At 34.6% G+C, this 23275-nt stretch overlaps 1 long non-coding RNA gene across 1 annotated transcript; it reads right to left on the bottom strand.

Annotated features, from left to right (window-relative positions):
* Positions 1 to 3534: 3534 nt before the first annotated feature.
* LOC147558966 (uncharacterized) lies at positions 3535 to 6391 on the bottom strand. The gene is made up of 2 exons (XR_015233573.1): positions 3722 to 6391; positions 3535 to 3674 (listed from the first exon to the last, which is right to left on the bottom strand). It is a non-coding gene; the product is annotated as an uncharacterized LOC147558966 (long non-coding RNA).
* Positions 6392 to 23275: the final 16884 nt, after the last annotated feature.

The raw sequence follows: 23275 nt of genomic DNA, 5'->3' as shown, positions 1-23275 counted from the left end.
TTTTAAGTTAATAGAGGTATACTTACCTAAGCGGAAACATCTCCTCTAATTCTTTTTACCAATATTTCAGATATTAGAATAATATATGGCAAAACCAACTATTAAAACAACAGTAATGTGGCTGCTTATATAAAAACACAATGATTTATTCTCCAATCTGCTCATAGAGGTTTTAGAGGGGACAAATTAGTAGACAAGCCCAAACTAGTCAAGCAATTAAGAATGTGGGTATTTTGATATTCTTAGCATTCACAAAAATTTTGTGGGGTAAAATATCTAATAATTACATACATTTCTTGGGCATATAATATCAAGAGCTTAATCGAGGTCCAAACCCTTAACCATGAACACAATTAATTGCTCATTTCGTTAAGTTCAAGCCGTAACACTTAAATATATAAAAATATAGCATTGTGTTTGAATCATATGTTGGTGAGTATTGATCGAAAGAGGTAACAAGCCAAAGACTATTGTCCAAGTTATTACCTCTTTGAGATAAAGGAAGAAAAATTAAAGAAAAGGGTGACATGTCTAATTTCTAGCCAAATGATACAGAAATGATAATTAGACATAAAAAATTTCATAAGTAGACCCATTTGGAGACGAGAAAGAGAGATATCATGGAAAAAGAAACCTAAATTGTGTATCAATAAAGGCAACATCATGGGCAAAATCCTAAAAGACTTAACCAAATGGCCCACACAATTAACATATGGAGCACAAGTGCGTGAAGTAATAATAATCAGGCATCCTGTCATTGAGCGTGGGTTAACCCTATAATGCAGGCCGCTCCTTAATTTAGTGTTTATCAGGCTTATCGACCACAAATAATTTGCTTGAAAGCAGATGCAACCAACACTCATGTGTACCATGAAATCATTCACACCTCCTCATTACTTGCCCACGCTCTTTCTAGACTCTTCTTTTTCATGATTTTTCTTGATAGACCCCAAAATTACATCAAAAGATCAACATGATTACATAAGAGAATAGAATAAACATAATAGTGTTGACATAACATCATTACATAACACGGAAAATTCCGAAAGAAACTGACACTCCCAACTACTATAACTTACGACCTCCAAATGTTTTAGATTATTGACGTGCAACTAACTGAACCATCAATTATTTGTCTTTTTTGTTATTTGTATCTTAATAATATAATTATAGATGTGCTTTTACAATAAATATTTCAATTTTTTTTTCGCTTTGGGAGATAAATATGAACCTTCTTCTTTTGACTGAAAGTTATGTAGTACTTTCCAAATTTTCCTTTCAACCCTGGCAATCTTTGCCCTATATTTTTCGTATTCGCTTCTTTCTCCAATTATCCACCGGCAAGTTATGTCTCTCTATAATTGTTTCATTTCTCCGTATCTTCCACTTAAGTAAGTTTTACCAACAAATCTTCTCAAATCAACTGTTGATTTTGGCCTTCTTATGTTTAACTAGTTATTGAGGAAAAAAATGTTTAATTTTCTTATAAATTTTACTGTTTCAGTATTGGTTAGTTTGGCAATGACGGTTTTTATTGGAAAAACTTTTTGTGGTTGGGTTCGTTGAGAGAACTATATTTATTTTCGTCTCTATACATTTTCTTGAGCAGATCTCTTTTTACTAGCACCAATAAATTTGGTTATAGTTTTTTTCGATATTGACTACGATAGTCATTATAAAGGCATTAATACATCAATACGATGTGATGAGCACGATAATCGTCAATTTAAATCCTTACATAAACATGCCTAAAGCCCTACTAGCTTAACGCTCAACTAAACTACAAGCCTAAAGCCCATCTAACTACTTCATTTATGCTCAATTTAATAGATCTTGAATTTGTACTTCTAACGGGACCGAATTTGGGTTCTTCATATTGAAGACTGAAGAGTAGATGCACTACCAACTCTTAGCTAAACTTAGCTATAATTATATTGAGGGTGGGAATTCAGGGGTAGACCCACGTTGGGGTCACGTGCCCCCACGACCCCAACTTAAACATCTACGTTGGTCTAAAATTTCGGGGACTTGTTTTTTTCTAAATAAAGGTACTTGCAAAATTTAATCATAAATAAATAATTGGCTCAATGGAGAGAGGCATAGTTGGTAGATGTATGTCACACGTAAATATAGGTAACTGCAAAATTTAATCATAACTCAACAATTGGCTCAAGGGTGAGAGGCATAGTTGTGAGATGTATGTGACATGGGTTCGACTCCTACCACCTTATATATCCTTTTTGTATTTTTTTTTGTATTTTTTTTTTGACTAATTCGTTTTGGGAAGTTTAAAGAGCCAAATCTAATTAGTGTTTAAAGCAGCTCCTTCCTTCACAAACATCATCTCAAAGGTTTTTTGAACTAATTCGTTTTGGAAAGTTTAAAGCACTTCTATTTATTGTTAAAAGTGCCTCCTTCCTTCACAAACTTCCTTTCAAGGGGAGGCGCCACTAACACTTACAAGGGGGGCTTCGAAATTCCCCATTTGTTGTTATCCTCCTTTTTTTTGTCATTATCTATTTGAAATTTTCTTTTTAACTCATATTTTTCGACCAAAATTCCATTAGCTTATTTTCTTTTGTAAATTCGAGTTTGACATTTTTTCTGCTAAAATTCATCTAACCTCCGGTAGAGTTATTTGCATCCCTATATTTCACTTATGCCTTCTTCATATTTCATTTTTATGTATATTTTCTAGCAATATTATTTCAAAGTCATTTTTATCTCTCTTCCGCCCCTTCCTTAACTTCTTCACCTAATATGAGTTATAAGGATTCTTTTGCAAGATCACATCTGACGGCTGGTATAAATTTTTTTTTTGTAATTCGAATAAGGGTACGTATTAGTGTAAACCGACCAAAATCGGATAGGGATATCCTTACAATAACTACTACCACGTATTTCTCTCCCTACTCACGTTTTTCTTTCACGATTTACAACTTATTTTGTGAGTTGGTTAATATCTTCTCTATTTCTTCTCCCTTATCTTCCATCTCCAAAGGATTCTTCTTAGAAAATTTGATTTAAGTCGGGGTTAGCCGAGAGGGATCTATCGCGCCTGTAGGACACGGCGGCAACCTAGTAATTATAATAAAACAGGTCAGTGGTTATATGGGATAAAGCTGACCATATATTTCTGTTGGAAGTTTGATAGAGATCATATCTAACTGTTGATATAAACCTTTTTCATTTTAATGGACTAAAGAAATAGAAGGATATTAGTGTCAACAATAAATTTTAGATATGCTAAAATCTGTTGCAATCTCCCTAAAATATTTCTTTCTAATTTTCTTTCGTGATCTCCCTAAATTATCTCTTTCTATTTTTCTCTCACAAAAAAACAAATCCAACTCAAGCATTAGCTAATGGGGATCAACCGCATCCTACGAACACGTCAAAAACTTAGTGAGATAAAGAACAGATAAATGAGAAAATTTAATTTGTTGGAAACCGGAAGAAGATAAAAAATTTGTTTCTCAATTTCTTCACTCATCCCGTGCCAGGAGTGTTGATGACCTTGAAGAGCTTTAATTATGATAGAAACTAGAGAGAAAATATTATTCATTAATCTCACACAATTAGAATGAATCGATTACAAAGAGATTTAGCTTATATAGCTTTGATTATTAGAATTCTGTTATGGAGAGAGGAGTAACAGAAAAAGGTTGTTAGAACTAATACCTAACTTAGTTAGTTATGACCTCAGTTTAGTAGTTGCTACTCATTTAGTTTATAGGCACCACTACTCATTATTTGTGTATTTGTAAGTTTACACCATTGAGACACCATCTCCTAACTTCATCACTTGATATTGAAACACTTGGGTTACACCTTTGGTGTGTTCTCTGTCAAGCCCTATCAAGATGATGGATCGAGTAAGACCATCAACTTGTCCCTGAGAGATAGAAACATATCCTTGGAAAGACCCTTAGTGAGCAAATCTACAGGTTGCTCTAATGTGGGGATGTGTCGAATTAGGAGCGGACCAGAAGCCACTAAATCCCTCACAAAATGATAATCCACTTCTATGTGTTTAGTCCTAGCATGACAGATTGGGTTACCAGCAATATTCTTAGCCCCCATTTTGGAGCTTTGGACTGAAACAAAAGAGAATTTTCCATTTCAGTAATTTGTCTTTTTCTCCTTTCAACTCTTCCATTTTGCTGAGGAGTGTATGTACATGAACTCCTAAAGAAGATGCCACATTGATCAAGATAAGACCTGAATTCCCCTTTAGATAACTCCAAGGCTCCATCACTCTGAAAATACTTGATAATGGTTGAGAACAGATTCTCATGTGAAGTCTTGAAAAGTTTGAAGTATTTTAAGCTATCTGATTTATGCTTGAGAGGATAAATCCATAAGAATTTACTAAAATCATCCAAAAAAAGAATAAAGTATTTGTCACCATTGAGACTAACTTTAGGTGAAGGTCCCCAAATGTCACAGTGTACTAAGTATAATGGTGTTTCAGTATAGCTCTCTGATATAGGAAAGGGAAGCAACTTACTTTTTGCTAAAGAGAAAGGATGCCAGAGACTTTTCTTTGGATTATCTTGAACTTGAATTAACTTGTTCTTAGATAATAGATGAATAATAGAGTCTGAAGTATGTCCTAACCTTGTGTGCCAGATGGAAAATGGTGCAGCCAAAGAAACCATATAACTATGCTGATTAGATTCTTCTTCTATATCAAATGTAACAGGATATAGATGATTGCTCATTGTTCCTTCATTTAAAATATCATCAGATCAAAGATCTCTTATTTGATAACCCCATGGAGTGAACCTCAGAGAGCATTGATTATCATGTGTGAACTTTGATATAGAGAGTAAGTTTCTCTTTAGATTAGGAACATAAAGAACATCGAACAAGTCAAAGTTATAGGATGAGGTATGTAAATAAGCATTACCTGTAGCAGCAATTGGAATAGATAGACCATTACCAACCATTACTGAATCTGATCCTCTATATACTTGTGGATTGGGGATAATGGAAGAATCATTAGTCATATGACTAGTTGCACCAGTATCAGCCAACCAAATTTTCTTAGTAACAGTATGATGAACCTTAGTAGAAGATACATCTGTGGAAGGAACTATAACCACCATATTTGCCTCTTCAAAAGCAATTTCTTCTGAACCATAATCATAGTTCGATTCATATAACTCTTCATCAGTAGGAGTGCATTTTATCATTTTATCATCTTTACTTTCATCTGTTCTTTCATACAAATGTATACCAGCAAAATTCCCTCTTTGAGTTCGAATTGGCTGATTAAACTTCTTTTGCTGTGGATTGATTTCATTTTTACTTTGTGGAGGTTAAATTGCATCATCAGGTGGATATCTATATTGACACTTAGAAGCAAAATATCCCCATCTTTTACAAATTCCACAAGGAATTTTGGAAAAATCAAAATCAGTTGCAGAATCTCCAACATTTTGAGATGATGAAGAAGAACCTTTAACATTTTGATTATAAGACCTACTTTGATCATATGAATAAGAATTTTGATATGGCGTATATGAAGAATTATTAGATCGATTAGGCATATTAGATGGATACTTAGGTGGTAACTTATTTGCATAATAAGCAGTAGTTTCATCTTCTTGAAGCTGTGTCTTCATCCATTCTTCATGATGAATTATTCGAGTGCGTAATTCACCAAATGAAATGGATGATTCTCTATTATGAATAGCTATAACAAATGATCTATACTCTTTGTCTAGACCTTTCAAAATTATTCTACATTCACAGCAAATTAGAGAATCAGAAAGAGTCTTAATTTTTCGAAGATAATCAGTAGTAGTAGACTCACCTCTTTTGACATTCTGTATCTGTTTACGAAGAGATGCTATCTTAGCTTCATATTCCTCAACATAATTTTGTTCAAGAAACCTCCAAATATCTCTTGAAGTTTGAAGACCAAGCACATCAGAACAAATTGAGTGAGTAAATGTTACTTTTCGTACAGGATTTGACGAAGTTATCTGTCTTTCGCCATTGAAGAAATAGAGGATTTGGAACTTCAATATTGCTACCAATGATTGTTTTTACTGGAATGACTATAGAACCATCAACAAATCCAAAAAGATCAGTACTAATTAGAATTGCTTCATACTGATCCTTCCATATAAGAAAGTTCGATCCAACAAGTTTTTCAGATACGAAGCTTGCTATATTAGGAGGTATTCGGTGATGAAAAATTTGGAGAAGAAGCTGAATTAGATGAGTGTGATGCCATTAGTGATCAATGAAGACGAAGAAAACTATAGTTTCTAGAGAGACAAAAAGAGGAAGAAGATAGGAAAATAAATCACCTCTGGCTCTTATACCATGATAGAAACTAGAGAGAAAATATTATTCATTAATCTCACACAATTAGAATGAATCGATTACAAAGAGATTTAGCTTATATAACTTTGATTATTAGAATTCTGTTATAGAGAGAGGAGGAGTAACAGAAAAAGGTTGTTATAACTAATAATTAACATAGTTAGTTATGACCTCAGTTTAGTAGTTGCTACTCATTTAGTTTATAGGCACCACTACTCATTATTTGTGTATTTGTAAGTTTACACCATTGAGACACCATCTCCTAACTTCATCACTTGATATTGAAACACTTGGATTACACCTATGGTGTGTTCTCTGTCAAATTAAAGATAAGTTATCTCACTCCATTATGGTTTTTTGGTATCCCTCCTTATGTTCTCCTTCCTTGCTGCTTAGTGCACGATGTACTCCAGTTAAAGCTGCTATAGTTTTCCAAAGTGAGAATGAGCTATAACGCCAATACCTACTTTATATGATTCAAAAATAAGAGGGGTCAGTCAATGTTAATATTAATGAAATCTGGAATAGTAGATTGCCTTTGAGAATGATTTTTTAAGTGGGTTTGTAATCATTAGAACGCAATGGGTGAAAATTGATTTGATCAAATATGAGATCCAAATAAGCTGGTGAGCTCTAAATTGGTAACTACATCTAGTTTTCTAAATAAATCAACTACATTATCCTAATAATTAAGTTAAGCTCATATGTCTTGTATATATATAAATATATTTCAACCAAAATATCTAAGAAATAAAATTTGTTTTTATTTACAGAAGCAGGTTTAATTTAAAAAAATGAAAATAACGACTATAACATATGCATGACATAAGAAATAAAACATGACATAAGACATGAAACAAACTTAACCGTTAAACCGAAACATCAGTATCCCATAGAAAATGAGAATAAACCAACCAATATATATACATTAATGTAATTGTGAGAATAGTCTCACATGGGAGAATGGGTATCTAGCAATCGAGAATAGTCTTCTCCACTCACTGCCAATTGGTTTTGAGTTGGATGACCACAAACTTAACATAGTATCAGAGCTAGGTCCCGCACGTGATAGGCTTAAAAATCACATGTGTTCCACGTTCCTCCCAAAAAATACACGTGTTAAGCTCAAAGAACGCCACACGTCAGGGGGGCGTGTGAGAATAGTCCTACATGAGAGAATGGGTATCTAGCAATCAAGAATATAAGGTTGGGTGTCTAGCAACCAAGAATATAAGGTGTAGGTCCTCTCCACTCACTGCCAATTGATTCTGAGTTGGATGACCACAAACTTAACAGTAATCAATAGTACTTCATTTGTTCATCACAAAACCCTCGACTAGAGAATTAACTACTCATAGATTCAATCTTATATGTGCATTTAGTTGTAAGTGAAATTGAGTCTAGCATGATGCTAATTGTATAGCAACCGACTTCATTCACTTGTATCACCTAGTTAGAATAAAAACAAGTAATATTTAAGAAAATCAAATAATAAAAACAAAGTAATATTAATTAAGAAACAAAAGATATTAGTATACACTATTCAACCACTACTATAACTAGATGAAATTTCCTACAATTAAATTAAAATATTTATAAGAAGGATCGTATCAGTAGTTATAGGATTACCAAATCTTGAAATTAAATGCCAATGATTTTGTAATTTATAACCCAAACAACAACTATAAATCTAAAGAGTCCATTAGCTTTATGTTTCACTACTTAATTGACAAGAAAGAGTAGCTCTACTTTCAAATTAAGTTTTATTCATTTTTTATTGTTGAAAAAAGTTAATTTCTCTTGAGATGGAAAAGCACGCCCCATCCGTTTTCTTTCTCCTCGTTCTCTTTGTCTTCACTTCAGGTTTTTTACATCGTGATATTCTCTTTACATTTCTACCAAATAGATTTATTTTGAGATATTTTTTATTCTCATAGTATCTAAAACAATTGTAATTTCTCAACAAAAAAAAAAATTCTAAAACAATTGTAATTAATATATTTTTATGTAGTGACAGAGATGGCTGATGCACGGGATCATCCTAGAATATGTACTGATAAGAGTCAAGGTTGTGGTACTGCCTGCCATATAAGATGTGCTCTGGAGAAAGGAGGCAAATTTAAATGCCTCCATGCCATTGTTTGTGAATGCAAGTACCCTTGCTGATCAATCAACAATAATCCCTATCCATAAATCAATTAACAAGAAGAACTAGATGTATGAAATGTTTGTTATCCATGAAATATCCGTCTATTATAATAAAACAGCTCAGGTTACATGAGGTATAAGTCTGAGCGCCCATTTTTATTGAGAGTTTCAAAAAGATCACATCCGACGGCTGGTATAAATCTTTTTTATGTAAATCAACTCAACAGGGAAGGGTATTACCGTCAACAATTAATTTTTAACTTCTTGAAACCACTTGTGGACTTTTATACCCTCATTTGTATTAGATATTATCAAATATGTAAACTTCTAACAAATTAACTGCAAGGCTATTGTCGCCATTTACTATATACCCAACAATTATGGGAGGAGATCGTGGAAAGAAGAGAAATTAGTGGGGAAGAAATTCAGTTAAAATATCTCTAAACTACATAAATCACTCTCCCTCACCCACACACATATTTTTCTCCACTAAATATGGTTATATTTTTCTCTCTCTCCCTCTCCTCTCTGCAACTCGCTCTGCTTTATTAATTTCAGATGGTTACAGCGTTAGCAAGAGGTATTTGTCCCGTCATAGGACCAGGTGTCTCACAATCTGAGTATGCTAAGATCATAGGAAGAGTGATGTTTCTGATGAATCACACCAGACTTGACATTGCGTTCGTAGTAAATAGACTCAGTAGATACACACATAACCCTAGTGAGGAACACTGGAAAGCACTTCATCGCCTGCTTAAGTATTTAAGAGGCACAATTGATCTAGGCCTGCATTATGGAAAGTTCACAGCAGTGCTGGAAGGCTACTGTGATGCTAACTGGGTCACTGACAGTGATGAAGTCAGTTCAACTAGTGGTTATGTTTTTGTGTTGGGTGGAGGTGCTGTATCATGGAAGTTGATAGGCCTAAAATTAGGTCTTTCCCCAAGTGTAGGGGTCAAGTTATAGTATTTAAAATAAGATCGAGTATCGTTCCAAATGACAAGCTATTTTACCTAAATCTCGAATTAAAAACCCCCTTCGAATTTTTGGTTTGATTTGGAAACTACTTAAAGAAAGAAAACAATACTAATAGACTAATAAGAATGAAATCAAGATGAGAAAAAGGATCTAGGGATTTCGATTTCACCATATAAATGGACTACTTAAGACAAGCATTCAATCAACAAATCACTTTTTGTTTATAACTCAAAACCTAGCTTAATGAACTAATTAGGTTTCGGATAATATTCTTTAATAACACAATTCAAAATCAAGAATATATGATTGACTATCATATAAAACTAAATTCCTACACTATCATTCATTATCTAAAAGGCATATCTCATCTAATAATTCAATAAAAGCATGAAATATCTAATTATAATGCATGAATGATAATAAGGTTATAGAATCAACATGAAATGACAATCAATAGGCATTGAAGCTCAATATAAGGATTCATTGATTTATAACATATCTCAAAATAAGCCCAAAGATGGGTTTCCTCTACACTCTAGATACAAATTTAGCTACTCATGGAATCTAAAGTAATATTCATTGAATTTATAAAGTAAATGGAATTACAAAAGATTAATGGAAAGAAATCACCAAGAATGTTCAAAATCCATATTCCCATGTATCTCCATTTTGATGTCCAATATTAGCTCCAAATGTCTCAAGAATATTACCCAAAACTCCAAATAATAACTTATTAGAAGATAAAAGAAGAGAAATTTAGAAGAGAGATAGAAGAAGAAGAGATTTTAGAGAAGAAGGTATAGAGGAATTAGAAGGTTAGAAGAAGAAATTAGAAGTAGAAAGAAAATGTAGAGAAGAGATGAAGGTGGTAGAGAAAGTAGAAGAAAAGAATGGGGGCTAGGGTTTTTAGTTTAGAAGAGGTAGAGAGAAAAGGAGGCTAAAAGAGGAGAGAGAGGCTAAAAGGGAGAGCTTTGGTTGGTTCTCTAAAAGTCTTTATATAGAGTTAGGGTTTGGTTGGAGTTAAAGTGGTAAAAAGTGGAAAGCTGAGGGCTACTTTTGGAATTTTTAGGGGTTTAAAATATAAAACCCTAAAAATACACAAGTGTAGTGGCGGCTAGGGTTTCTGGTTGGAATTTCGGATGCTAAGGTGTAGCCGATTCACCATATTATAATGCGCCACAAATATAAGCCGTCGGATGAGGGCTGCACGGATCTGGAGGGTCGCGAGAAAGCCACGTGTCCTGGAGCACGGAATCTAGCTGCTTCGAGCAACACGGAATAAGAATAAAGGACGAGCCGTGCGATCCAGAAAACGCGGAACCTAACGGCTAAGATTAAAACGTGGAAGCGGGACTATGGAGTTAAGTTGCGACGCGCTACACTGGATCATGCGTATAGGATCCATTTCGATGCATAGAGGGAATACGAGAATTGGATACGCCGGCCTTCACAATGCGCCACGTGTTCCTCAGTGTACCGCGTGCCTGAATCCTTCCCGACAGTGTCCCGAAACTTGACCAAATGTGCACCAAATGTTGACCTGACTTTGCATTTTTCACTCATCCGGACTCCGAATTGACTTCCGTTTTCTCCTATGGACTCGTCTCGACCTCTACTTTTCAGGCACGCACTGACCTTGGCCAAATTACCAGAATATCCTTCACTCCAGATGATCAAAATACCCTTCATGCATCTTTTCCTCGTTTTTAACCGTTTTTCACACCTAACTCTACAAAAGACACCTAATCAAGAAAACCAACCATTTGATTACAATAAAGACTCGAAAAGAACTAACTCTGCTAAATTAAACGACTCAGATGGGTCATTTTCATGACCCATCAGAAGTCTTCCAAACAGACATGCATAGCACGTTCCACTATGGAGTCTGAGTTTATCGCTCTTGAACTGGCAAGTCAGGAAGCAGAGTGGTTCAGGAGTCTCTTGGGAGACATACCACAATGAGGAAGGGAAACTACACCAATTTCCCTTCATTGTGACTCACAGGCTGTCATTGCAGTTGCAAAGAATAATGTGTTCAATGGCAAGAAGAGACACATCAAGATAAGGCATGCTGCAGTTAAGCATATGCTGAAAAATGGTGTAATAGCCTTGGATTATGTGAGGTCAGAACAAAATCTGGCAGACCCACTTACTAAAGGCTTAACGAGGAGACTGGTTCTCGAAACGTCTAAGGGAATGGGGTTGAAGCCTCTGTGATGATTTTCCATTCTTGTGACGTGGAGCGGAGTCAGCTAGAGTAAAACTAGCAGAGCTCCATTGAGGGTCAGAATTTGACCTAAGGATGAGCCTAAGGCTCTTAATGTATTCATAGCCCCTTGTGGTGGTTCTAATGAGACGGACTTGATGAATACACCGATAGCTAATGTATCCATTACCGTAATGGTGGTCCTATTGAGACGGACTATATGGTGTTTAGCTGTTGACGATGATGAAGATGAACTTCCCAAAGTTCTTAATGATTTCAGACCCGAGTAAGGGGTCAGAGCCTACGATGAGGTAGACTCAAAGATATCACCTACGTGAGCCCGAGGGTGTAAGGCTGCCCTCTATAGAAGACAGACAACAGTCTTCTAAAACCTCACCAGTCCCAAGGTATGTTCAGGGCCTATTTAATGAACATGAACGAATCGCGGAGAACGCAGAACTCACCGGGTATCGTATGTGTTGTGGGGGTCTCAGCTAGAAATCTCCAAGTTCAAGAGTAATTTCACTTGGTTGCTTTATTTTTGGTTGTTGCCTCACTCCACTATGTGTCAATTCAAATCGAAGGATATTGAACACTTAAGTACATGCCCCACTTCCAGCTTAGCAGTCAGAAGTCTTTGATAGCCATTACTATCTAATAATTAATTGAGAGTGAGCCTCACCCACTCACTACTAGTCAAGACTATTTGTCTTCTAGTTAGCACATGGGTGGGGTCCACCTCTAGAAGGAAGATGGCATTCAAAGCTTTCTTTCTCTACACAATTAATGTCCCACATCTCTCAACTAGTGAAACTAAAGGTGTCTTATAATAAGTTGCTTGACAACTCATTATAAAGCACATGGTGGTGTAGAAAAGGCTCCCACACGCGCGCGCACACATGTGAGGCATTTGGGCTTTTAACCAATTTGGACTATTTGGGCTAATTGGGCTATTTGAGTTATTTGGGCTAATTGGGCTTATGGGCCTTTGGGTCGTGGCCCGTGAGACCGTGACCCCGGGTGCTCGGGTGTTCGTGAGCTCGGGAGCTGGGGAGCTCGGGAGCTTATAGTGAAAAGACTCTTTTGCCACGAAGAGTAGTTTTACTTAAACTCGTTTTGACTAAGTCGGTGGGATTAAAATAATCTGTATTGGAGTATATCTCTAACTGATCTCGTAGGGTTAATCAGTTTCCGAGTTTATCTCCCACTCCCTTAACTTCTCTACCACGTTTCCTAGGCGGTTAGGGTTTTCTCAGAGGTTATATATACTGGCCGAAACCAAGAGAGAAAACACAACTCAATTTCGGCTGTCTTCCTCTTTCTGACTGTTTAAGTTTTCGAGTTCTGTTATCTCCATTACTATCTCTGTTAGTGCAGATAGAGGAAGTAAGCTGTGGTCAATCCTTGGGGAGTGATCGGAATCAAGTAATTAGCACCCCGGTTACTCCGAAATCACTTTCAAGGCAGTGGCCTCCATACCACGACACAGTGAATAAGTTCTTTTCTACCCGACAGTTCCATTGATCTACCCCATATTTCCAACATAAAGTGTTTCAAAAATGGTGATGTTTTATTGGCGAAAGATCACATGGACATAATTTTATATGATCCAAAACAGAAAAAAGCTCCGGTCCATAAGCTAAGTGCAATCTCAAAGCGTTTTGAAGCAGTGACTTGTGTTAGTAGTTTAGTTTCACTAAATTCTGGAATTTATTTGAAGCAAGAAGTAGACAACGTGATCCAAAAGAAGCTACGAAGACTAAAGTGTTGTTTGTTTTTTCATTTTTTCAGATCTGAAATCTGCATTGGAACCCAATTCAGATTTCAGATGTTTGTTTTGGATTTTAAAAAAATCTAAAATTTTGGCTGAATTGGGCCGAAGTCTGAATGGGCTGAAAAGGAGCCCATATATTTCAGACATCAAAACAAGTCTGAAAAATGGGTCCAACTTCTGAAATTTGTTAAATGACGTTTCTGCCCTTTTATTTTAGGAATAGAAATTTTTCCATCTGTGAACACCTCCACCACCTGCAAAATCACCATCATCACCACCGGCGAAATCACCGTCAGCACCACCTCCGACAAACCCAACAGCACCACCACCCACCAAACCAACAACACCACCACCCACCAAACCAACAACACCACCTCCGGCAAACCCAGCAACACCACCACCCACCAAACCTACAGCACCACCTCTGGCAAACCCAACACCACCCACCAAACCAACATCACCACCACCCACAAAACTAACAGCACCACCTCCGGCCAAACCAACAACACCACTACACGCAAAACCAACAACACCACCTCCGGCATACCCAACGTCACCACCACCCACCAAACCAACATCACCACCACCCACAAAACCAATAGCACCACCACCGAGAAAACCACACCACCTCCGGCATACCCAACTTCTAAACCTTCGCTTGAGTAGAAAAAGAGAGAGTGAGTGAGAGAGAAGAAGAAGAGAGAGAGAGAGAGAGAGAGAGAGGAACTTTCTCTCACTAGCTTTCCAACGATACTTCTGGCGAGAGATTTCCATAGATGGAGAGATGGATGGAGGCTGTGTTTTTTCTTAATCGGAGAGATGGAGGCTGTTGACTGTTTGAGAGGAGAAGATTTAAAGGCTAGGGTTTCTAGTATTCTATTTAAGATAAGGTTAGGGTCTGTTTGGTGAACTACATGAATTAGGGGTATTATAGTCAAAATAGTAATTCAGATTCATTGATTCAGATTTAAGAAACAAACACCCAACTTTTAAATTAATTCAGATTTTTCAGATTCAGTCAATTCAGATTCAGCCATCCACAAAAAAACAAACACAACCTAAAATAAATCTTCAAAGACTTGTGTTATCATTGCAAAAAAAAAGACCTGTGTTATATTTGCCGACTATTAGTTTGTAAATTCTTGGTTATATAGCTTTTGTCCGGGCATCTTATGCCCAGAGTTTCAGATCATGTCTTAACTGACTAGGCAGTAAGTTTGACTTGTTTCAGTACAATATTTAATCTTGATTTCAGTACATGTTCTGACCCTGCTGGAAAGGGATATATTTTGTAACTATATTTTGCTGAAATTTGAATTTATATATATATTAAATCTTGGGGAGTTTGTTTTTTTGCGAAGTCAGATCTGAAATCTGACCTGAGGTCCAAATTGACTAGAGTCAGATTTTCTAAACATTTGTAACTGTCCAGTTCGTGGTGCCAGACTCTCCTGAATGGCTGATTTAGATCGATTTTAGGTCTCTGCGAAATTAGATGGATGAGTCTGACTCAAACAACGAGAAAGTAGATCACCTTACTACCTTCGATGATGTTTCTCCTTTTCAATATACGTGCAGAGTAGTAAATACATGAATGGTGTGTTTGGATGAAGGAATCATGAATCCACGCAGTCTTTAGGATTCATGAGTCCAAATTTTTCTTTTTTGTTTGATAACTAATAACAATTTTAGAATTTAGAATTTTTTTTATTATTATCTATATTTAAGAGCTTTTTTTTTTGCCAAACCATTTTTCCGAAAAATCATTGTTTTTTTTCTGAATTTTTTTTCCAAAAATAGTTTTTTTTTTCTCTTCGAGAACCTTTTTCGCAAAAACTGTTTCTTTTCCTGAAAATAGTTTTTACTGGAAACTTTTTTTATCACGAGAACCGTTTTTTTCAATGAAAATTGTTTTTCGCGAAACTGTTTTTTATAAGGAAACTGTGTTTATTAGGAAAACCATTTTCTTTAAGAAAATAATTTTTATTGAGAAACACTTATTTTTAGAGAAACTGTTTTTTACGAAAATCGTTTTTTCGATAAAATCATTTTTTTATACGAAAATGTTATTTTGGAAAAATAGTTTCTGAAAAAAGAACATCTTATTAGAAAATGATTTCTGAAAGGAACGATTTTCTCGAAAAAATAAACAGCTTCTAAAATAAACGGTTTCCGTGAAAATACAGTTTTTGAATAATAAAATCAGAGTAAAAACAGTTTTAGCGGAAAGCGGTTTCCCGAAAAGAAAAGGGATTTTCGGGAACAAAACGGGTTTTCGAAAAAAATAAGCGATCCCAGAGAAAAAGAAAAAGGTTTCTAGAAAAAAACGAGTTCGAAAAAAAATGGTTTTTTGGGAAAAAACTGATTTCCGAAAAAAAAAGTAAGTTTTCGTGAAAAAAAAATTCAGTAAAAACATGTGTTTTTAAAGAAGTATTTCTTTTGTTTGCTTTTTAGTTTGAAAAATGGAAAATCCTAGCAAATCTTGTCGGGTAGGGTGGGATTGTGGATTCATCAGCAAAGTCTTGTAAATAATGTGGAGATTGATCAATGGAACAGTTTAATGTGAACCATTGAACTTGAGATCTGACCCCATTGATATTGGTCATTTGACCAACTTATGGCTTGTGAAGTGGGAAACTAGTAATGGAGTACCCTTAAGTTTCTTGTGTTTAGCCTATCTTACAACATGTAAAAAAAAACAGTGTTTAGCCTATCTTACAACATGTAAAAAAAAACATTCTGCATAAATTTTTGAGGAATTCAAAGTGTCTCTGTTTCTCGGATCTGTGAAGTTGTCTTGTCTGAGTCCGATTATTGGGATCGTTCAAGGATAAGATAGTAGTTTCAATGCAATTAGGTATTCATAGTTCAATTTTAGACTTAACCATGTAAATGTTTTAAAATACTTTCAAGACGTAAGCATCGAGGCACACCTCAAGGTGAAGCGGTCACCTGATGCCTCAAGACCTGCGTATTTGAACTCGAGAGTGAGACATGTACATCTGAAGGCGCATGTTAGTTTTGAGTTGTTGGTCAACGGAAACATTACAACTCCAAATTTGTTAACATAAGTTCGATAGGTATAAGTTCTGAGCTTAAACTCAAGACGATTTAAAACTATAACACATTCTAGTTCACACTTGTAACTTAGACCTTAACTGACCACATTTAATTGAAGATAGGAGGGAAGAATTACTACCTCAACATAGTGACGATCAAGCTGGTGGTGGTCGGTGGGAGAGAAGATGAAGACAATGGTGATAGTGACACGTTAACCAGAAGATTAAGATGATGATGGTGCTAGTGGCAGAGCCGTGTCTTGGGAAGGGCGAGCAGGGCAAACGCCCAGGGCCCCCCACCATAGTGCGGCCCACTCCTCATGATTCCTATATATTATGTAGGTTAGTTTTCTATTCTCCTCCTGCCTTTGTACATGTGGCGTCAAAAGGAGACTTTTATTCTTTTACGCCCATCAGTCAAGGTAATTTCCAACCAACTTTGTTAGTTTCCTATTCAATTACTAATTTTTCTCTCTCTCTCAAACTTTTCTCTCTCTAACATACTAACAATTAATAGGGATTTCGCATATGTAATTATCATATCATCTAATTAACGGCTAAATAGGAATTTCACATATCTAATCAACATATCATCTACCCAATCAACTTATTTTCTTGTTTAAAATATTTCATTGTTTTAGGTTGATTTAAGATTATGTTCTTATATATTTATAGGATTTAATCAATATACATTGTTAATTAATTACTAAATTATTTGTTATTTTTTTCAAGTCCGAATTATTTTGAGTTTTGTTTTTATTTTACGTATAATTTTTTTTATATATTTTGTTTATACACCTATCCAAAATTTGGCCCCGGGCCCCCAATTTCTCAGACACGGCTCTGGCTAGTGGTTGGTGAAGCTGGTAATCAATGATGCAAAAGAAGAAGGGAGATTTGTTGTTTGGACCTCCTTTCGTATAATTGACTTGCTTTATGGACTCTTTTTTTCCAGTGATGCACTTTAGACTCTCTTTTAACTGAATCACTCGGGGATATTCTGTCTCTAAAGTTATACTTAATAAATTCATACTTTACCCTTAAATAATTAATATTGCAGTTTTGGACTCCCTAATTTACAGTTTATTTAGCTTAAGCAGTTTGGAGTCATCTTCTTCTTAACTCATCTTCTTCTTTCATTTAACAACACTCACCAAAGAAACAATAATGTAAATTCATCCTACTAAGGGAGATGATTTCTTAGAGATATAAAGGGAGATGATTTGTTAGAGAGAGAAACGTAGGTTGCTAGACAGAGAAAAGAGGTGAACGGTTTTAGATAAAGACCTTGTATAGAGGTGAGCTTTCTGAGATGATACAATATGCTGACTAAGTCCTTGGGGCACCTTCCATTGAGAGAACTTAAAATTTGAGTAGCACTCACTAATTTGATGTGCCAATTAATTGAGATGGACACCCACTGATTTGATTTTAAAAAGGAACGCCATAGGTGATTTCAAAGTGAAATCTTAAGAAGTAACAATTAATTGAGGTGCTTGCAACAATTCTCCTGTAGAAACCTGAGAGTGTTCTCCATCTATCTCTTAGGAGTATTTCTCTCTCTCTCTCTCTCTCTCTCTCTATATATATATATATATATATCTATTATATAAAACAGAAGGGAAAACGATGACTGGGACAAACATCCTTTTATAATAAAGGATATTGTCTAGAAGCCCTTCTCAAAATTTATAATATAGTCCTTCGTAGAAATAAAGTTACCTATTTAAAAAAACAATAATCGTTTCCTTCTTAGAAATAAAAATTCTAATGTAAGAAAAAAAGAAACAAAATAAATAATGACTAATTTAAGAGAAAGTAAACAAAAAAATAATAACTAATAAAAATCTCTCTCTCTCTCAATAAAATATAACAATAAATTTCGTAACATTTGATTGATACAAATGTCCGTGCCCTAGGGCACGGGATATACCTTAGAAATAAAATAACTAATTTAAGAAAAAAAGTAACAAAATAAATCTCAAGGGTTAAAAAAACAAATTAAAATCTCTCTCTCAATAAAATAATAACTAATTTAAGAGAAAAGAAACAAAAAAATAATAACTAATAAAAATCTCTCTCTCAATAAAATATAACAATAAATTTCGTAACTCTTAATTGATACAAGTGTCCGTGCCTTAGGGCACGGGATATACCCTAGTATATATATATATATATATATATATATATATATATATATATATATATATATGTCTTTGAGGATGAGATCTGAATACAAGTAGAATCTTACGAAGAGAGTTTATTTAACATAAAAATGAATCGGGTATAAAAGAAACGTGGTGGGCTTTTATTAATAGTCTTAATTCGAAGCAACCACTTATGTATACGTTTGATACAATAAAGCCCTCTTCCGTAACACCTGAACAAGTATCTAGACTCATCACTTTAGACATGATTGAAATGGTGGCTTTAGAGTTAGTTTTAGAGGAGAGATGGACAGGTGTTCCAAACTACAATTGACTTTGTAAGGGTAGAATTGATATTTTTGTAAGTATTACTTTAAAGATGGAATTTTCTCGGTTGATTTCGTCAAAAGGGGGTCCAAAGTGCAACACTGAAAAAATGGAGTCCAGACAGCAAGTCAATTATACAAACGGGGGTCCAAATAGGAAATCTCCTAAAGAAGAATATAGGTTCAGGTTGAGATTGTCTCTCTCAAGCAGCCAGTGGCGAGTTTGATGTGGGGGCACATTTAAGTAAAAGAAAATAATAAATTTATATGATATAAGAAAATGACTTTTATTGTTTCAATTATTTTTACGGTGATCTTTTTCGTGGATCGAAAAATTGAAACACATTAAAAATAATATCAACAAACACCAATCATAAGCATACAAAGGGGTGTCCACCACCCTTTGATGTAACGGTTGGACACCCCTCTTAAGCCCATGAGGTTGTGAGATCGAGTCTCGGTGGAAGCAGTTGCCACCAAGATTTATCCTATGTAATTTAGACTATAAATAATGGGGTTAATTCCGTTTTGGCCCCCGATTTGTGACCAACTGGCCGTTTTAGCCCCCATAAGTGTCCGACAGTTCGTTTTGGCCCCAAGGGCCAATTTTTTGACGAAATTATCCTCGGGGCCAAAATAGAATTATTTCTAAAAAAAACCACATCACCCTTTCTTTATCCTCCACTTCACCTTATCTCTCCTCCATCTCACCCTTCTTCTCCGGCGAAAGGTTGCCGGCCGGAATAAAAATTTCCGGGCGGCCACCTTTAAAAAAAAAAAAAAAATTCTCTTTCTCTCTCTTCTTCTTCTTTCTCTCTCTTACTCTTCTTCTTTCTCTCTCTTCCTCTTCTTTACTCTCTCCCTCTCTCTTTACAAGTCCGGCGAAGGGGAGGACCCCCTTCGCCGGACTTGTAAAGAGAGAGGGAGAGAGTAAAGAAGAGGAAGAGAGAGAAAGAAGAAGAAGAAGAAGAAGAAAAGAGAGAGAAAGAAGAAGAAGAGTAAGAGATAGAAAGAAGAAGAAGAAGAAGAGTTAGAGAGAGAAAGAAAGAGAAATTTTTTTTTTAAAGGTGGCCGGCCGGAATTTTTTATTCCGGTCGGTAACCTTCTGCTGGAGAAGAAGGGTGAGGTGGACAGAGGTGAGGTGGACAGGAGAAGAAGGGTGAGGTGGACAGAGGTGAGGTGGACAGGAGAAGAAGGGTGAGGTGGACAGAGGTGATGTAATAATTGTTATATGACGTGGACAAAGAAAAAGAAAAAAAATAAATTACAGAAATGCCATAGGGGTAGAATTGGGAGGTTGAAAAAAATTTGGGGCCAATTAGGAAATTTTTTGGGCCAAAACGAACTGCCGGACACTTATGGGGGCTAAAACGGCCAGTTGGTCACAAATCGGGGGCCAAAACGGAATTAACCCTAAATAATGTAATAATCAGGCTTTAAGCCTCTTTGTTGTCGGGCTTTAGGCCTCTTTCATTCTTGGTTTAAATTAGGCAGTTACCGTGCTTATTAGATATTCATGTTGCATCAATGTCTTGTAACAACTAACGTAGATCGTAGTCGAATTCTAAAAAAAAAAACATAAGTTAATTATTCAAAATTAATAGTATTAAATTAAAAAAAACTTTGAAATTAATCTATAAAAAATTAATCACCGAAATATTTTGCAGCTTATAGAGAAAAATAGAGAGAGGGGGAGAGAGAGAAGAAAAAGATACCTTAATTTTGAATGAATTGAAAATGTTATGAACTTCAGTTTCATCTAAGAATTTTTGGGCTTATAGTCCAAAAAACGGGTTCTAATAGTAGATATAATCCTCTCTAATCCTATAAAGGGGTTTAAAATCAAAAAAATAACATAAATGGATATCTAGTCCATTTGGTCTCATCTAGAGAGAAAACACAAATCTCTAGAGTAAATATTATTTCATAATCCCTAATCTAACCTTTCCATATTTTATAACTGATTTATCTTCGAAATCTATGCATATCTTTTTCCATATTTATCTCTCATATTTATCTCTCATATCTTTTTCCATATCTATGCATATCATGTTTCTATTCGAAGTAAGGATATCTTCATTATTATCTCCCATATTTATCTCCAATCATGTTTCTATTCAAAGTAAGGATATCTTCATTATTTTCAGTAACGGAAACTCTTTATTTGATCTCTCTAAAACCGATTGAGTTGACAAACCTCCATTAAACTCAGAAAATCTTCTTCTTCTACATTATATTGTTGTCCAAATTCACCATTTATCAGGTTTAATACTTTCGAAATCTTTATAAACACCATTGTTAATATCTAATATTTCTTCTTATAACTAAAACCCTAATTATTTCGCTCTATTATAAAACGTATCAGATTTATGATACATATCTATAAGATCTGTTTACTAATTCATTAACTTCGAATGTATGATGTTTATTTTTTCTCTCTAAAATTTTCATAACTGTTTAAGATCTTTATGTTTATTGCTTATTCAATGATTCATAACTAAAACCCTAAAATTTTCATAACTGTTTAAGATCTTTATGTTTATTCCTTATTCAATGATTCCTTCAAAGTTAGTATGCTATGTTTGCATCCAGTGATAATATCATATTTCTTTAGATCTATGTTTAATCTTCTGTTGTTTCTGATATTTCGTGAGATCAGATTATTAATCATCAATCGAATGTTTGATGTTTATTTTCTTTCTCTCTCTTAAAATTTCATTTATATTTTTTATCTTAATGTTTAATCCTTCAACCCGAGTTTGACATTATTGCAATCAATCATCATAGCAGATATCTTTAGATTTGTAGTTTAAGCTTAATGATATTCTCATTTTTTTTTCTTCAGATCTGGTTTTCAATCCGTACGGATTTATGAAACATTTGTTCTTTCGTACGGTTACTCATAACAGAATTTACAGTACATGTACTTTATCGTAAATTACCTCAATTTATAGTAAATTATAGGTAATTTATAGAACATTACCCGTGCTTTAACACCAAAACAGTACTCATTTCGTCAGTAGAAATACTTCGCTTTACTATCAAATCTCGTGTACTTTGCAATAAAGTATATATAATTTACGTGTATCTTCATGTTCTTACCATTATGTATATAATTTACGTATAAGTGCACATAAATTGTGTATTATTTATTTACCATTACGTGTACTTTTCACCCAAAAGAGTAGCCTTGATAAGTTTACCAAACTAATCAAAACCTTCAAATGTTATCAAAATTTGACAAACATTATATATAACTTACGAAACTGTACATGTAGTTTATAATACAATATATGATTTTTTTTCTTTAATGTATGTGTATTTATGTTTGTAGATTTGATATACCAGATGAAATTTCAAAGAGAATCATCAAATCAAAGTGAGTCAACGAAACTAATGGAGAGTACATGGATGGGCACCATTTTTGAACCAAAGAAGATTTTGTACTTTTTTTTTTTGTAACGGAATGTAAAGGATGTGTAATGTAAAAGAAATTATGTGTAATTTATTGAACAAGACCCACATACATTTGATAAATTATGTTGTATACTTGACAAATGATGGTTTCCTCGTCATAAATAACACATGATTTACGTATTTGTTTCATAATTTGTATTCTATGTGTATTTATGTATGAGTAAAAACGAAAACATATGTTGCTTTAATGTTCCCAGAAAAATATACTATTTCTAAAACTGAAAGTTAAGTGAGAGAAAGTGATATATATATGTTTTGTATATTAACCCCCAAATCACGCTAAATTGATCCTAGAAAATATACTATTTCCAAATCTGAAAGTTAAGTGAGAGAAAATTGATTTGAATCGAAAAAAATTTACATAGTAAGAGAGAAAAAATTGATTTGGTTTCCAAATCTGTAAAGAGAGAGAAAATTGATTTGGTTACGATTTTTGTTTTGAATTGATTTGGAAATAGATTTGCTTTCCAAAACGGTTAGAAGATAGAGAAAAATCAATTTCGGATTTATATGGTAGTTGCTTTAAATCCCCTAAATCACGCCCACATTAGAAACATTCCAAATTCACCCTGAAAAATTAAAAATCCCGTGATTTTTGTAGGAGGGACATGGACGGTAGTTCTCTCATAAAGAATGGGTTATTATGTCCATAATGTAAAAGGACTAAATATCTATGTTTTGGGAAGATTGGATCATAAACCTTTTTTGAATATTATTTTGGTCTATACACCAACGGACCCTTAATTTAACTAAGATAAGAACAGAAAAAAATCATACACCTAGCTATCTTATTTTGATGTCACGACTAAATAAGTATATTT

Source organism: Eschscholzia californica, unplaced genomic scaffold, assembly GCF_041429995.1.
Source record: "Eschscholzia californica isolate CP2 unplaced genomic scaffold, dmEscCali1.0.p SCAF_2, whole genome shotgun sequence".
In the NCBI taxonomy this organism is placed as follows: domain Eukaryota; kingdom Viridiplantae; phylum Streptophyta; class Magnoliopsida; order Ranunculales; family Papaveraceae; genus Eschscholzia; species Eschscholzia californica.
This window is presented reverse-complemented; position numbering and strand designations above follow the sequence as displayed.